The sequence below is a fragment of the Octodon degus genome, unplaced genomic scaffold, assembly GCF_000260255.1.
Source record: "Octodon degus isolate 3935 unplaced genomic scaffold, OctDeg1.0 scaffold00162, whole genome shotgun sequence".
Lineage (NCBI taxonomy): Eukaryota > Metazoa > Chordata > Mammalia > Rodentia > Octodontidae > Octodon > Octodon degus.
The window spans coordinates 4,733,972-4,747,806 of NW_004524738.1; the positions used below are offsets into that span (position 1 = coordinate 4,733,972).

A 13,835-nucleotide genomic window follows, 5' to 3' on the forward strand; every position below is an offset into this window, starting at 1 on the left:
AGCAAGAACGAGAGATCCTCTGAAAAGTATCACAGCCATCCTCAGCAACAGTGAGGTCCTGAGCTCATCCAATGATAAGGAAAGCTGAGTTTCCATCAGGATAGCCAATGTGACAGGCTTCTCCAGGAGGCTGACGTATGCACCTTTTCCCCTTCCTGGAGCCAGGAATTGATGCCCAAAGGGAGGACCAGAGCTCCAAATAGTACCTCAGCCAGCCTCGGTAACAGCAAAGTCCAGAGCTCTTCCTCTTGATGAGAACAGCCAAGTTCATCAGAAAGTCCAACATGACAAGTTTCTCCAGAAAAATAGCCTAAGAGAACCAGCAGCTTCCAACAGCTTCTCCAAATAACTTCCCTACATTTCTCAACAGCTTCTCTAGTTCTGCCTCCTATGCTGCTGGCAGCACTACTCAGCTGGGCCTCCCCCACCTAGTACCATACTAGTTCAGTTCAACTGGGTATAACAAATTGACTGCCAGTTGGCAATCCACCACATACAGTAAACAATGTTCCATATCTTGAATTTCTTTCCATTACTCAAACTTACCTGATGTATTAAATAGCAATCAGTGTTTCTCCATCCCTCACACATGCCACATCCATGCTGAATGAGTACAGTATGAGTGCTCCATTTTACCATGGCACATCACCTATCTGAGTGGTGCACAAAAAACTGAGAGTTATTGAGCCTAGAGCTAATTTTTGCAAGTTTAGAGGCAATCAATTAGTAGTCATGGAAATTGATGACATCCTTCAACACCATTGAATGTCAGATAATTCAAACTCTTGAAAGGAGCAGACTATTGGTACTCTTACTTGAGACCCTATGCTGGTGAAATATCATGTGATATTTAGTTAATATTCAATGTATTAATGAATAAATTAAGATCAAGTAAATGATTCAATGGGTTATTATTCCAAATATGTTCAAGATAGATTAATAATAGGGAAATATACTTTTTGAAAGCTTATGAAAAGAAAGTAAGTAATTTTAAATTAGGAGAGAAAGTAATGTCTACAAAAATCCTTAGACTTTCAGATAAATCCATAATTTATAGATTTCCCGTTAGGTTAAAGGTGTAGACAGACTTATTAGGTGGTGACCCAGCAAGGACTATCTCAAACCTAATTTATATTTTTAAGAAGCTACCAAGGTAAAGCTGCAGATTTCTATATTTTCCTTTTAACTCAATATAATCTTTAAATTTTTTTAATCCCAAAGATTGACATAGGTCTGCTATCTTACTTTTCAATACACAGAATGTTTCAAGTCAATTTTCATCCTTGCTTAATCTTTGTGTCTTGGCTTTTTTCCTTCCACTTAAAGAGATCAGCACTGACCCAAAAGTTTAAGCAGTACATACTGCTGAAGTGGGGTAAAGAGGAGGCTATAGGAGGCTGGATGCTCTTGCATGAAAAGCATTCAGGAACATGGAAAAGCAAGGCCAGCTTACTACTGAGACCTGCAGTCTCACTGTCAATTTGATTCTGGCTACAGCAGTGTCTTTCCAAGATCTTGAACCTGAGAGAGGATATACTACCTTTGATTAAATTTTTAGAAGGATCTTCAAAGAAAGCACATGATGCATGTCACATTGTTCAAAGGGTGATATAAATGCTGAGCTCCCATTAGCTTTTTACTAGTACTCTTTAAAACCCTAACAGGAAGAAATATTTCAGTGGTTCACTCTCTAGTAAATGTAAATATATAAAATTTACATGCTGTGGAAGGTGCCTAGAATTGTTATGAAATAAACACAATATTTTTAAAGAGAATTCAAATAATAATAAAAAATTAGAAAGCCTACCTAATTTCACTAAACAAAATAAATATGATTTGGAAAGGTGTGTTTTTTTTTCCAAAAAGAGGGAGAACATTTATTTGACTAAATGAGGCAAAGTCTTTGCTTCAAGGGTTTGCCTTGTGGGTGACCAATGCCCTAGGAGTATGGGTTGGGGTGGCTGGAAGAGCCCCCACTAGGTAAGTGTGGACTATTTTGGCACCAGGTCCCTTGCAGTCTCTTCCTGAAGAGTTAGTTAGGTTCAGCCAGCTAGGACTATCTGCAGGACCCTGGTCTTCTTCCAGATAATTGTCTATCTTTTTTAAGTCTTCTGGGGTAAATTTCCATTTATTCTCAGCTGGTATGGATGGCAGTTTTGGGCTGGATCATTTCCAGGCAGAACCAGGAGGAAGGCACTGTTGGGAAGGTGCTGGAAGGGAACCAGTCATCAGTCCTTTTGGGAATTCTGAGCTATGACTGAGACTTCTGGAAAGCATGATGAGGTTCGGGAAGCCCTGCTTGCACATGGTGGTGGCCGCCTGGCTGGGCTGCCTCTCGTCCTGTACACTCCAACAACGTGGCCCTGCTGGTAAGAGTCTCTATGACACACATCTAGCAACAGGTAGGGGCAGTCAGGATAAGGTCTGCCTTTGATGTTGGGCTCAACATTCTTCACAAGCCCTTTGTCTAGATCCAGTTCCCCATTACCACAGATGATGCTCTGCAGAGTGGAGTGGCCAGAGTTCCCTGCTCCCACACTGTTGATGCACTGGACAGGGCTGAGTAACTGCTCACTCAGGGTCCCTTTGCCATTGGTCCCAGCAGTGAGTTCCATCTTGGGGTCCGAAGGAGCAGAATCACTGTCTTCCAGCCTTTGAATCTCTTCAGTTGTTACTTCCAGTGTTTGATCAGTTAGCAAAGCGACTTGGAGGACCAGCTGTGCAAAAGTGGTAACTTTTAGTCTTTTGAAACGGTGATCTTTTTTGTATTTATAATTTCTTTAATCTCTTCTAGCTGCCCAATATATTTTATCACACTCTTTCCAGTTTCCAGTCTTGGCATGCTGATACTTTTGGTTCGTGGTACCCTTCTGGTCAAATACTCAGGGTTCACAACATGCTTCTGGACAGACATATTTGCCCCAACTGACCATGCGCAGGATTCTAGCCTCACAGATTACCTCATGATAGTATTCGTGGTATTGCATGGTGTTACCTTCAACCTAGTAAAACACAAGACTTTTTAAAAAAGTGTACATTTCCGAGTTACACAGCCTTTGGTTTATTTTTGGACATTAACAGATTTTGAATTTCTGATCAGTTCAAAATTTTAATATTAAAATTATACTAACAAGGGCTGATAAGATAGCTCAGTGGACTAAAGCCCCTGCTTAGGTAGGCTCAGTGACCTGGGTTCGATCCCCAGTGTGCTCGGCCAGCCCCGCTCTGGGGGTGCGTGCTGAGACCAGTGATTGAGACTGGGCATGGTAGCATGCCCCTCTATTCCCAGTGCTTGGGAGGCTGTAAACAGGAGGATCACTATGAGTCCAATCTAAGTAGTGAGACTCTGTAGACCCTGTACTGAATACACACACACAAAGAGAATAGAATAAATTTATACCTATAATCTAAAGGAATAAGATGCATTTTTAATGTATTTAGTATAGGATTTACAGGGTCTTGTTACACAGATCGAACTCATAGTGATCCTTCTGTTTTCAGCCTTCTAAGCACTGGGATTACAGGCACGTGCCACCATGCCCAGTCTCAGTTGCATCTCAGCACGTGTCCTGAGAGTGGGGCCAGGACAGCACACTGGGGATCGAACCCTGGTCTCTGTGTCAAAGACACATGTTTGATGGTTTGTTTTCCATAAAAGATATCCTACATAATGGCCTATAATGGACATAATCTCTTCTTCAATATTTGTCCTCTTATTTTATCTTCAAGTACCATTATTATATTGCAAATTGTATGGCACTGATTAATTTTGGCTACTCGTAAGTATTTCTCTCTATACTAATGAAGAATGCATCAAAGGCAGAAATAGTAGTATGAAAAGTCAACTATAGTGCTTGGATTGTAACTTAGTCACCAGGACTTAGACTGTTGAATTTCTGTTGCATCGTATATATGGAATGGGGATGTCAATTGTCTTAATCACTTTTCTTGTCACTGTGACACCAAATGGAACATCTGCAATTTAAAGGATGAAGGTTTATTTGGGCTTGCAATATAGTCCACAGTTAGCCGGCACCATGACAGAGCAACAAGGCAAAGGAGCAGAACAAAAGACAAGTTGCTTATCATACCATGAAGGTGAGGAAGCAGAGAGAAGGGAAAAGCCAAGGAGGGAGAGACACGGTTCTGGGTCACACCTCCAGGGACATTCTTCAAAGCAGACCCTCCCCCCTCAACATCAAGCCAGCTAGGGTCTCAAAGATCCAATGAGCTTTCAGAAACTCTTCAAAGAGCAAGAGGACCTTTGGGGAGATTATCTAAATCAATTCTGGTCCTTAAAACTCACGCACAACTTCTTATGTAAAATAGAGTTAGTTCATCCCTAACTCTGAAATTTCAACAATTTCAGCAATGCTGAACAGTCCAATCCATAGTCTTCTCTGATATTTAAGGCAATTTCAAAAATCAAAGGAGTGTTAAACTCTTGGCAGAGATTTGCACATGGTAGACCCTCCTATTGCAAAAAAAACCAGAAATAAATGGATAGAAAGGAATTAAACAAAAGCCTTGCAGGTAAGCATTATATTTTGTAGCTCCATGTTGAGCACACAGAGAAGAATATGGTGGTGAGATGCAAACTCCAAAGGGCTTGCGTAACTCAATCTGTATGGCATTGTAGGTTGTACCTCTCTTCACCTCCCTCTTGGGATGGCTTTGTTCACTTCCTAGGACTTCTCTTAGAATGTTCATGTTTCTGGTTTTTCCAACATTGCTATAAAGAGGCTAGCAATCACAAAGAGTAATCATTAATTAAATAGTCATGATGTGAAAATATGAAGTTGATTCACTCACATAGCATGTCGTTCAATCCCTGGACCTGCCATGTCAGTGCATAGTGCAGTAAAAAGATATTTAGTTATGGAAAGGATCAATTTGCAAGTATGAGTACTTCCAAAGTATGTAAGGTCTTACAGTTATATCATGAAAGCAAGATACATCATGAAAAAGTTATAAAGACACATTCAATGATGCAGTCTTTATCGTTACATAACAGTGATTGTATTTCTGAACTTAAAATATATGCCAAAGGCTTACCTTTGTGAACATTTTGGCTTTAATATTATTTAAGAATTGTATTGTATTCAGCCTGAGCAACACCTACAAATATATTTTACATGGTGAATTTTCTATTTCACCAAGTCTCATAGCACCAAGCTTGCTAATAAAGAGGAATATTCATTTTTAAAAAATGTATGTATTTAGTACACAGTCTTACTACATGGCTCAGACTCATAGTGATCCTCTTCAGTACCTGGCTCAGCATGTCCAGGGTGGGGGGCATCACGGCATGCGGTACTGGGCACCGAACCTGGTCCTTGTGCTTGTCTAGGCAGCTTCTCAGGCTGCTGGTCTGTCTGCATGACCCTCAGAATATTTGTCTGCATTTTCTATATAAGCAAATGTCTCCAGGGCTTATATCTATTTTATCTTGCTTCCTGTCCACTCTCTGAAGGACTCTATTTGTTTTTAGACTAATTCTACATCTAATGTCCAACATGATTTCTTTACATGAGAAGCTTAATATAAAAAACTTTATTAATTTTCTTTCATTTTGCCATTGTCTGTGGATTTTATCTTGACATCATCCTAGAGTTGTATAGTTTTTAATGTTTTGTGTTTTTTTATTTTAAAAATCTTTTAATAGGACATGCTTGCAATACAAAATGAATACATTCCTTAAGGGGAATATATATATATATATATATATATATATATATATTCAATATCAATATATGTACTATCTATATAATATATATTATATAATATATATTATATGTGTATTATCTATATATTATATATGCATCTATATATAATTAATATCAGTTCTTTGTACTTCTCTTTTCCCACTCTTCTTCCTTCTCTAGACATCCTTCCAGTATCCAAAATGTTAGTTATTGAGCTGGGAGGTAGCTCAGTCGAACAAGCACTTGCCTGGCAAGTGCAATGTCCTGAGTTCCATCCCTGGTACCACAAAAAAAGTTAAGTATTTTACTTAGTATTAGATTGTAGATATTTTATGAAATAAGAGATAATATGCATAAGAAACACCAGGTTATGAGGAAGAGCATTTATAGAACAGACTTCAGTGTTTTAACAGAAGGTGTGAACACGTATTGGTCTATCAAAATCTCCCAATTTGTCTTTTATTGTCAGATGATCCATTTTGGTGTTTTTGGAGTTCCTTCCATAAGAGGTTTTCTTTACCTTCTTCATTTAGCTCTAATTTTAGGAGTCTGACAGTGAAAATCGTGGTAAATGCTGAAATCAAAGTGTTAATGTTACAGGTAGAATTAACTTTATTAGTAATGTAATAATAGTGAAGCGGCATAAGCCATAACTACATTATTCCAAGTGCTCTCAGTATTAGACTGCATATTTCACACAATGTGTTTCTGTAGAAATTACTATAAATTGATTGAATATTTCTAATATAACAAAATGAATTAATGTTTGTTTCAGAAGACAAAGATGTGGACAATTATAAGTGCAGGAATATCTGCTACAATACATAAAAGTAGAGTAACAATGTAGTTCATGGAAAAATAAATATGTGTCATATAGGTGTTAATTCTTCCCTACTCTGTGTGTGAAAAGCAGTGATAATTTTTATAGTGTATTTTGCTCCATTTTATCATTCTTATGTAAATGTCAATACTCTGCATTGATTGTAAAATCAATGATGCTACCCATTGGCAAATGAGATGAAGAGATGTTTCTTCAATCAAAATCGGGAGCTTAATCATGACTACTTTTTTCCCTGCTTATTTTAAATATAGCATTAGTCACCAGTCGCTAAAATGCAATAAGATTGAACAAAAGATTTTTCACTATTTTGGTATTGTTTTCTATCTTTTGAAGTTCTCTCCATGTCCCATTTTTTAGACACATAGAATTTCCATGATATGTTCTTAGCATGGCTTTTTACAGACACATTGTAAGACGAAATATTTAGTATGATATTCATAAGATAAGAAGCAAAATAAATGGCTTAAATCACCTTGATCTTTATAAAGAGAGAGTAGTGTCCATCATGCTCAATTTCCAAATAACTCAGTGTATTTTACTGCCTCATGTCACTGTAATATCTCCGAAACACACTTAATAGGAGGCAAGGGTGCTATCATTTGTGAATGGCAGCATTCTCTTACCTTTTGCTTTTAGAAAATCCAATAATGTAAGAATTCTTTCATTCACTTTTACTTGCAACAGACAGTGCATAAGCCCATTCAGTGAAAAAAATGCAGAACCAGCATAAAAAAATAATAATGACAATGAAAACACTTCAGTTTCTTCAGCTGTTTTGCCAGAAGGGTACTGCCAAGCAGACTATGCTTGGAGTACTTTATCTTAATTACAGTCCAAGTGCAGAATCCTCAAGGACATCCTGTGCATTTGCATCTTTCTGTTATGAATATAAGTCTAAATATTCAAGGAAATTTCTGTGCTTCAGTAAGATAACTGTGGTTTCTTACAGATTGCAGTAAAATATTGGTGCAACAAAAATCTCAAGAATGAATTCAGGTTCCTTCTGGCAAAAGAAGTAAAGGACTCAAATGTTAGCTCTTGAAAGTACATATGGAGTGAATCTTTTCTTCCAGGATTTTGTCAGGACCTTTCATTGGTTATTACCACACTCCTATACCAATTGTTCATCCGTCACAGTGTCTGATGGTACCTGTATTTTAAGCAGGTTTGAATGTATGAACTGTAGGTTTTTAACTACCACATAAACACTCCTTAAAGTAAATGATGCCATTTTTTCTAAGTTTTTAAAAAATATCTTTGTAACATTCTAAAAACTGAATCCACTTGCTAGTGAATCTAGTGTATCACAAGTCCTATCAAGAGGGCAAGAATATGAAGTGCAAAACATGAACACACTTTGGTTTCTTAATATTTAGCGATTTTCCTCAAGTGCCAGGACTTCTATTTCTTCAGTTCTATGTGCTTGGGAAATGCTGATACTTGGAAATTACCAGGGTATGGTAGTATACATTTAACAATAGTATGCCACCAATTTCTAATTATGTGTAAGTAATATGTTTTATACCTCATTCATATAACATGGTATAGAAAAATTCTTCTTAAAATTTTGTATGACTCCAAGTCTGCTGCAGCATCCATTTAAAGAGAGATGGGGAGGCTTCCTCATAAAGCTGCTATTTGGAGTGTTTATCATTTGTGAATGGTAGCATTCCAGCTCAGGTAGGAGCCCAAGAACTACGTATTGCCAGCAGCTAATGTAGAACATTATAGGACTGGCTTCAACTATACTTTATTAGGGATTCAGGAATGAGTTACACAAATAATAAAAAAGATGCTTAATCCCTTGCATATATTACATCATGTGCTGGAATATACATAGACACCAATGAGAAGAAGTTAGAGTGTAGCAAGCTAAGTTGAAATGTGAGGTGGGTAACAATGGCTTTGATTTTGGGATAATTGGTAGTTGTGCTACTATATATGATAGGTGCCTTGATGTAAATTCAATGCTATGTCAGAGATGCTTAATTTTATTATTTATTTATTTATTTATTTATTCATTTATTTTAATGTATTTGGTTGTTACAGGGTCTCACTATGCAGCTCAGACTCATAGTGATTCTCCTGTTTTTTAACCTGCCCAGCACTGGGATTACAGGCATGCACCACAAGACATGGACTCTGGCTGGCTCAATTGGCCTTTGGGGCTCAGCTGGCATAGCATACGGTGCCTCAAACTGTGGTCCCTGTGCTTGCCTAAGCAAGTGCTTTAGTCCACTAAGCTATCCCTGGCCTCTAGAAATGTTTAATTTTAGAGGATACTTCACAGTACCAGGGACAAGGAAGGTTCAGAATGAGATATTTATGTGTTGCTGATATTGGTTTGTTCTACTGCAAGAAGTTACATGTAAATGACTTTCTCAAATAACAAGATGGCAAAATATTTGCAATTCATCTATCAGCTCCTGTAGAATCCTTTGACATTTCGAAATTCTATCAGCTTGTTCCATCCAATGCACACAGTTGAAGTGAACATGCTTACTCTGACCTGGAACTCAAATCTGTTTGAAAATTTTTATGTTATAAATCCTTCTTTTTTATTCTTTAATGTCCTCCACAAGTCCTGATTACTGATGCCAGCTGTGATTACATCCTCAACATTCTTTAGTTTTTGAAATGCGTTCATGTCTTCACGGTTCAGGAAGAATACTCAGGTGTTTCTTTTCTGGTTCTTTTGTTTAAGGATTTGTGTAAGGATCCATGGGTCTCAGTGTGATCCATTCTACCCAGGCAAAAATGGCCCAGGAATGAGAAAAAGATAGAGAAGAAGACAAGAGCTGGGTTAGGTGGTGACTTGTCTCCCCTTAAGCAACAATATCGATGTATATATATACCTTTACAAAGTCAGTAACATGTGACACAAGATTGCTTAGTGGTTAATAGCCAATATTAATGAGTCAGGTTGCTTATCTCAGGACTGAGGTAGATTCTTTGCTTTAGGCACTGGGGCCTAGTCCTCCTTACACACATTTGACCAATTTTCTAGCTTCAATGGCTCCTACAAAACTTGGAACAAACCAGGTCCATAATCACGTGCCATTTGCTTTGCAGTGGCTCCTGACAACAGAACCCCATTTCCTGGTGAACATGGTTGTCGGTGGAAGCAGAACAAACGCAAGCTGTTCTATTATTTAATAGTTTGTTGAAAGTTGAGCACCTGTGAACTTCTACCCTCGTGATTGAGTTCTTTGCCAAGTTTTATTTCTTTGTAAAATCTTCACTGCCAAGCAGAGGATCAGAAACATATTATGTACTCATAAATATTCAGTGGTTTATTGGTTGAATTATAAGAAGGGCAGAGACATATTTTACTTGTATTTACATATTAAATATATTCATAATGAATGCAAGCAGAGTTCTATACTAAAGTAATGGCATCAGGAGGGATCAGCAAAAATCACTTCCATTATCCCATCTTACTGTCTTTTAAGTTTAAGAATAAGATAAAAATAGATGGATACAAATACAGGACTTTATACATCCTGAGATTTATTTTTTAACTCTGTATTCAAAAATAATGCATTTGAAATACATCTTTTAGGCTTCACATCCTCCGTAGCACCTTTATAAGAAAACTTATAAGTTAATAAGGTTTCCATTTTCTTTCTTTTCTCCATGTAAGCACAAAAAATAAAATCAGTTATTGTCTCAGATACTTTTCACTCATTGCTGGGGCATACACCTAACACTCCAAATGAAGGAAGCAAAGGTTTATTTAGCTCACAGTGCAGCTTTCACTCTATATTTGGTTGGTTCCAGGACAGAAGGCAGCAGTTCATTGTGGCGGAGAATAGCGGAGAACAGAAGGAGCAGCAGTTGTGCCGTCTGTCAAGCCTCTCTTCTTTCCCTTCCTTCCTTCCTTCCTTCCTTCCTTCCTTCCTTCCTTCCTTCCTTCCTTCCTTCCTTCCTTCCTTTCTTCCTTCTTCCTTCCTTTCACGCTGACAGCAAAGACTGGAGCTCCACCGTGAAGACTGAGATCAGAACTCCTCCGAATTGGCTTGGTGGTGAAGATCAAGCTCCTCCAAAGTGGCATGGCTTCGAAGTGGCACCGCGCAGATCGGAACTCCTCCAAGGGAGTGGGGCACAGAAGCCTTCCTCAACCCCTTTTGGTACTGAGTCACACTAGGGTGGGCCCTTCAGGATCCCCTCACCCCAGAATGTGGAATCACCACTCTGATCCAGCCAAGATTTGGACATCTCAAGTTGACGCAAAATATGAACCATCACAGCTATTAATTTTTAAGTACATAGTTGGAGGGTTGTTATTTATTGAAAGGAGCAAAGATTGATTAATAATCTATGTCATTAAAATTTTTCAGCAATTTTTAATTACTGTAATTTCTTAGAGTACTAATATTTAACTGGAAAATAGTGTAGTGTCTTTACTTTTCCATTTTCTTTATTATTTTCCCCACTTAAGTTTATTTTCTACCATGTTTTTTATCAATGTATTGTTCTAGATAATCAAGAACTTCCTTACATAAGGCTAAGTAGCCAGTAGAAGATGTAAAGAATCCTTAGTGTCTCTCTTTCCTCTTATGTCTTGATATCAAAATAAGATGACTCTCCAGGTATTGAAAAATAAAATTGGAACAAGAAGATAATCCACGTTCATCATTCTTGTAGTTAGGATATGTTTCATTTTAATATTTGATGTTGATTTTATTTTAAGCATTAATAAGTACATTGAAAATGCACTATTTTGGTGGAAAAATAATACTGTTAAGTCAAAGATTCAACTATTAGCAAAGATCTTAATGGATATTAATATATGTACCTTGAGGGCCAGCCAGATAGTTCAGTGAATTAAAATGCCTGCTTAAGCTGACATAGGGGTTGGGGGCCTTCCATCTCCACCCTGCCACCAGGGCACGCTGAGAGGTGACTAAGACTGGGTGTGGTGGTAAGTGCCTATAAATCCAGTGCTTGAGAGGCTGAAAACAAGAAGATCACTATGAGTCTGATCTGTGTAGTGAGATCCTGTAGACCCTTAAACATTAAAATTTTAATGTACGCATCAATGTAGAAATTCTATACATATTCTATTAGTCTTCTGATTACAATTTGACTTTCAAACTTCAAAAATTGATAAAAATGAAGATAAATGTTTTGCTTCTTGATGGTTATACTTACAATGAATTAAACTATGTTTTTCTCTGTGCATTTCTTTTCTTTTTCTTTTTTCTTTTTAATAACAGGATCCCATCATGGGGTTTTGAGCTGATCACCACTCACAAAGAACCAAACTCATTTCTAAAAATTCACGGAGTGCATTACAATTCCTGACTTGAAATTATACTGCAAGGCTAGGGGCCGGGGAGATGACTCAGTGGAATAAGTACTTCCCTGGCAAGCACAAGAGCCTGAGTTCAATCCCAGGTACTGAAAAAAGAAAGAAATATTATACTGCAAGGCTACTATGATAAAATCAGCATGGTACTGGCAACAAAATAGACCTGAGGATCAATGGAATAGATTAGAAGAAGCTGAAACCCCTACGAACACACTCAGCCAACTTATCTTTGACAAAGGGGCCAAACATGCTCACTGGAAGAAAGATAGCCTCTTTAACACATGGTGCTGGAAAAACTGGCTATCTACATGCTGAAAGCTAAAACTTGACATCATGCACTAAGCTAAAGTCAAAATGGATTAAAGATCTAAACATTAAAGCAGAGACACTAAATCTCCTGGAAGAGAAATTAGGAGGAACTCTTGAAGACATTGGAGTAAGCAAAGAGTTCATGAACAAAAATCAAATCATGTGGGAAATACTTGAAAGAATTAACAACTGAAGCCTGCTCTTACTGAGAATTTTTTGCACATCAAAAGAAATTACCAACACAGTGAAAAAAAAAACACACAAATTTGGAAAAAGTCATGACAAATAAGTACTCAGACAAAGGTCTGCTCTCTAGAATTTATAAAGAACCAAAAAGCACTAGGGTCCAAAAATTTAAAGACCCAGTCCAGAAATGGGCATCTGAGATGAACACACACTTCTCAGAGGATGAAATTAAAGAAGCAAATAAATATATGAAAAATGCTCCACATCACTAGCCATCTGCAAAATGCAAATTAAAACAACACTGCAATATCATCTCACCCCAGAAAGAATGGCTATCATAAAGAAATCACCCAACAACAGATGTTGGAGAGGCTGTGGGGAAAAAGGAACCCTTCTCCACTGCTGGTGGGAATGTAGACTAGTGCAACCATTATGGAAATCAGTATGGAGACTCCTTAGAAAAGTTGGACTGGAAATCCCATTTAAACCAGTTATTCCTCTACTGGGAATTTTCCTGGAGGATATGAAAACATCATATCATAGGGATATATGTGTACCTATGTTTATAGCAGCACAATTTGTGATAGCCAAATCTGGGAAACAACCAAGATGCCAAGATGAGGAATGGATGAAAAAGATGTGGTATTTTTACACAATGGAGTATTACTCAACTATCAAGAATGATAAACTCGAAACCTTTATATTGAAGTAGATGCCACTTGAACATATAAGTGAAATAAACGTGAAACGTATGTGTAAATTTCATATAGTTTCCCTAGTATAAGAACTCAAAAGAAGAAATACAAATAGAAATGTATAATACAAGTAAAAGGAAATCAGGAACTCGAGGACTAACTAATTAAGAGAGGGAAAGGAGAAGAGCTAGGAAACATGAATAAGTCAAGCTATATAGTTATATGTAGAAGATGGGCAAGGCAATGATCTTGAGAATTTCCAGAAGATTTTTGAGTCTAGCAGTTAATTGGAAAGATTCTCACCCTGACTAACTATATATACTGATGCCTGTGAACTATGGAACTGCACTGAAGATGGTAGTCTCTAATAGTAGTTTCATGCTTGGAGTACCTGTCATTCTGGTATTCTGAATATGGGCTGCTTGTCATGACATGCCAGTTGCTGCTGTGCTGTCTCTTGGGTAGTTGATTGTTCAAAAAGAAAGGGCGTGGTGAATGAAGGCAACAGACAGGAAAAAGAATGTTGTGGGACTGTCCTGCTTCAAGGTTGTATATGGTGAGATTTTGGACTTATGTGTAAACATAAGAATTATACAATTTGTTGTGCCCATTTTTTAAATATATTCTAATTGTTAAATGTTTTTTATTATATTCTGTAGGGATTTAAAGTTCAACATATCAATGCTCGATGAAAAATACCTGTTCCATGTTATGCCTAAGATGTTTGATATTCAGACAGATAGTGAGGTTAAGCTTAACAGCCTAGGTTGTATGGTAATAACAAT

At 37.4% G+C, this 13,835-nt stretch overlaps 1 pseudogene; it reads right to left on the bottom strand.

The window, feature by feature from the left end:
- Positions 1-1,885: 1,885 nt before the first annotated feature.
- LOC101579111 lies at positions 1,886-2,914 on the bottom strand (annotated as a pseudogene).
- Between the last annotated feature and the right edge of the window lie 10,921 nt (positions 2,915-13,835).